The sequence below is a fragment of the Dendropsophus ebraccatus genome, chromosome 9 (genome assembly GCF_027789765.1).
Source record: "Dendropsophus ebraccatus isolate aDenEbr1 chromosome 9, aDenEbr1.pat, whole genome shotgun sequence".
In the NCBI taxonomy this organism is placed as follows: domain Eukaryota; kingdom Metazoa; phylum Chordata; class Amphibia; order Anura; family Hylidae; genus Dendropsophus; species Dendropsophus ebraccatus.
In genome coordinates, this window is record NC_091462.1 from 76,877,685 (window position 1) to 76,882,515 (window position 4,831).

At 40.8% G+C, this 4,831-nt stretch overlaps 1 pseudogene; it reads left to right on the forward strand.

Annotated features, from left to right (window-relative positions):
* Nucleotides 1–4,383: 4,383 nt before the first annotated feature.
* LOC138802269 (U2 spliceosomal RNA) lies at nt 4,384–4,450 on the forward strand (annotated as a pseudogene).
* Nucleotides 4,451–4,831: the final 381 nt, after the last annotated feature.

Here is a 4,831-nt window from a genome sequence, read left to right on the forward strand (position 1 = left end):
TATGAGGACCTGACATGAGGACCAAATACTGCCTGAAATATACATAGTGTGAACCCAGCCTTAATCTGTAAATTTTAGTTCTCACAGAGCTGGCGGACAGATCTTGCATTTCTGTGTGTCTGCACAGAGTAGAAGGAAGGAAACAGCTGTCTAAACTGTGTATAAAGCTCTGGATGGAAACTTTAGTTGAATTTGTATCTTAGCCGTCTCCCCTCTCATCTCTTAACTCCCCCCTCACACACACACACACACACACACACACATACACACACACACACACACACACACACCACCCCTTCCCCCAATATACTTTTATTGCCTGTAATTTAAGTTCTGAGCTAGCTCATTCGACCATTTATTGGGGGGGTTTGATAACAGAGGAAGAACACGTTTTTGATTCTACAATATAAAGTTTGTTGTATTATTCACTTATTGTATATTATTGTATACTTAGCGACAGTTCTTATGTAAAAATATATGTGTGACACTCTATTTCCAATAACTTTACAACTAATTTTGACACCCTTTTGTTAAGACTTATTAGCATACCTTTTGTAAAACATATCAACATAATAGAGGGGGTACACCATTTTCAAATCCCCTCTAATAGAAGGCACCTGTTTGCTCCTGTTCTGGGGAATTATAATGTATTATACGGTTACCTATTAATTTGTATATTAATTAGCTAATAACAAATTTCTCTTTTAGGTGATCACCAGAAAGAAGTTGTTTAAAAACCAATGGCACTGCCATCATGAAGTTCCAGATCTAAAGTGGGAGTTCTGAGGGGAGTCAATGGACCGACTCCAACCTCCAATATACTCCTTGAGCGTCGTGGCGCAGATGTATTGTGATATCCATAAGATTCCACATCAAACAGATGGGATAATGATACAAGGTAGCGGTTTATTGAGGCAACGCGTTTCGGCTTGTGTAACAACGGACAAGCCTTTCTCAAGCCATGATGGCCTTAGCCTTTTATAAAAATTCATAGACTACCCCCTTTAAGTATAAATTTTATATATACTTTGTGTATGCAGTCACATTTCCCCGGCCCATGTAAGGTGAAGCGGGCGCCCAGTGACTGGACACACACCCTGCGCTCTCATTGGACACCACTAGACATCACTGGACACCCGGCCTTATGGCATTCATCTTTAATGTATATAACCCCTAAGATGACAATACACTACCTCCAATACCTCCTCTATGTCCTGGAGCCTCATCGCTGTTCTATCTCTATCAAATCTATCTCCCACAGTGTACCTGAATTCATCGCCTGTACAAACTATTAATTATCAACACTTATCTAGTCTCCTTATCCAGTGCCGGACTGGGACTTAAAATCATCCCTGGCATTCAAACCCCAACAGCCTACATAACATATCCTCCCCAATATATTATAGATTGCAGTGTACTAGACATGCTGTAGCAAATTCTGCTTCAGTTGGCCATGTTCCTCACTACTTTCTTAAATATGGGAACCCCACCATCAACGCACACTAATAAAGATACAACATAATCTGATGTGTATTTGATGTTGCATATTTATGTATTTCAGCAAATTTACAATGGATTATGTATGAACATGCCCTTGAAGGGAATCTGTGAGGTCCATAACAGGTACTTCTTTTCATTACCAGCTGAAGTGTCACAGAGGCAGAGCCAAGCAACAGCTGCACCACCTGCTTCTGCCCCTTTCTGCTCTGACTGATTGACATTCATGGCAGAGCTGCGGCTGTCGCTGTGACACTTCAGCTGGTAATGAAAAGAAGAGATATAAATGGAGTGATTATAATGCAATTATATTCAGTGACTTACAGGAGGCATCTTCTCTGCATGAATTGCAAGTGACGTTTTTGCTGAAGTTGTTCGCTTTTCGTGTTCGGCTATCATGAAGACTTCTCTGGCCATGACTCCTCTCTGCAGGATGTACCACACAAACATTTTAGGCTCCTTGCTTTAGCATCATCCACATCTATATAAAACTTCCCAAGAGTATTGCTTCACACAATAACCATTGCTCCCTCTGTGCCCCCTTATAAGCAGTTATGTCCAGTCTGTGCCTCCAAATAGTAGTTCCCCGTTTGTAACATCCTCATATAAAATACCCCCCTTTGTAACATCCCCATATAATGCCCCTCCCTTGTAACATCTCTATAAATAATCATCCCCCTTGTATCATCCTCATAAAGAAAAAGCCGATCTTTTGCAACATCCCCATCTAGAACAATTTCCCTCTTTGTAACATTTCTATATAAAAAAAAGTTCCCTCTACACTTTGTAACACCCCCATATAGAATAGTTCCCCCTTTGTAACATCTACATATAGAATAGTTCCCCCCTTGGTAATAGCCTCATATAAAATAGCCCCCCCCCTTGTAACATCCCCATATAAAGGCCCCTACTTTGTAACATCCTCATAAAAAAGTCCCCCCAAACACACACACTTTGTAATATCCACATATAGACTAGCCCTCCCCTTTTTCTAACATTCCCAAAAAGATTTGGCACCCCCTTTGGAATATCCCCTTATACAATATGCAGCCCCTGATGTTCAGCCCCCATGTGAAACAAGCAAACAAACAAAAAAAAAAAAAACACATTTTCACCTGTCACATTGCTCCCCAGCAGCAGCGCCTTCTTATCATGCTGTTCCAGCTTCCTTTGGCGTTTTCTACTCTGCCCTCCAGATCCTCCACAGCACATGCGTGAAGTGACATCAACTGTCAGGGGTGGGATGTAGCCAAACACAAGGCAGAATTTTTGTGGAGGGGGTGGGAGTGGGGACTGACTAGGGAATATGCCAGCCCATCCCGACCCTGGCAGAGTGGCTGAGTGAATAGCATGGTGGCCGTTCGCACTGTTCACGACTGCTGCAGAAGGCTGCCGGTCCAAGTATTCTTCAGGACCAGATTACCAATCCGGGCATGTCCTCATACATACAGTCTCCAGTACTGCTTTACAAATAAGTGCTCTGGACCTACTTTTAAGTCCAGTGCTTTGGGCAGACAAGCATTCTTGGTACTGCATTTACTGATGTTCATTTCTCTAAGGCTCGTTACTACCATGCATCTTTCTCTAATAGTGTATTTGCATCTATCGCCCGTAAAAACTATAAATTTATCAATAAAATGTTGCTTTAAAAAAAAGTAATTTCTAAAAAACAATCATATACATGGCGCTGTACTTAGAAAAAAGCCAACTGTTATGCTGCTTAAGTGTAGCTAGGGATTCCATGGTCCCTCCTAATAGTTAAAATACACAAACATATGTGTATACACTTAAAGCGCTACAGTGTGTGCTTAAATGATGGAAAAGAGGTTTCCTGAGAGATACTGTCCTATAAAAATGTTATCATAATATAACTTATCACCTATCGTTTTATCGTTTTTTAGTATGTCCCAATATTTATTTACTATTTGTTTGAATAAATGACTCTGTTTATTGTAAGTCGTGATAATTGGGATTTTTATACACTCCTCCTCTTTTTTATCTAGTGTTGGTGTTGGATCTTTTGATTTTTCCTTCAATAGGTCCTCCCTGTTATATTCCCCTATCTCTAGTGCAGTTTTATTCATGTTTCTCACCTCATAACCCTTTGAAGCAAACTTTTTCTGTAATTGTATAGCCTCGTTTTCATATTGCTCCTTTAAGGAACAATTTCTATGTAGTCTTATAAATTGACTTTTAGTAAATTGAAATTACCATTTATCCCGGCGGCAAGTTGGGCGCGGACTTTGCCCTGTGGCATAAATTTATTGATGACATAGTATTCATCTGGAAAGGGGGTATGGAGACCATTTTTTAAAGGATAATCATAAAAATAGTTTTTATCTTACTTTTACCCCTGAATACAGTCAAAAGGAAATACATTTTTTAGATTTAACGATTTACATACAAAATGATCATATTTTAACAAAAATGTTTTATAAACCAACAGACAGCAACAGTTTTATTAATAGAGAAAGCAAGGAACAATGAGTTCCAAGTAAGTTAAAAAATGCATAAGGCACGTAGGGCCCCTGGTAGTGTGGTAGTGTGGAGTGTGATCCTATAAGGCCCTGCCTACTGAACACGGAGACCGATGGGTCGGGCATCCCCTCACCAGACAGAATATCCCTTACATTCGGAGACTGGCTTTTCTTGTGTATAAGGGAGTAACCATGTCCCACCAGGTCTGGTTACTGGTAGTGATGAGTGAATACTGCTCGATCAAATAGATATTCGATAGAATAGTAAGGTATTTGATCTATCGAATATTATCGAATAGTTCACCGAATATTCGATAAGTATTGGATTAGCGTTCAAATCCCCCAGCTTCTGGTTTTTACCTCCAAGTGGTCGAATAGATGTTTTTCAATAATCGAATACTTGTTCACATTGACTTCTCGGCCATTTGGCTAAGATCAAGTGTAGTATCTGTTCTTAAGTGAGCAGAGAACCACACAGATGGCATGGGTATAACGGTCGGCTGTGCGGCCTGAGCAGCCTTCCTAGTAGACCATGTCCGTCTGGATCTGGCCATGAGGTTTCGAGGGGGTTGAGAGTCGAGGTGCAGAAGTGCTCTGGGAGTGGTGACCTCAGGGTGCCTGAACTCACTGGGTGTGGGACCACAACTGAGGAATGGCCCTTTGCACGCACTTCACATTCACACCCCTTTGAGCACTCACCTCTAGTTTTCTGGCCTTTGGCTATGTGAAAATTACGAGGAATTTTTATAGATCCATCCAGATGTCTGGGCAGTTTTACACGGCGCACATCTGATTTATTTATTCTTTTTGTCACTGTGTGTTCACTTTCCACGTTTGTTTGTCACTAGGATTCTTTG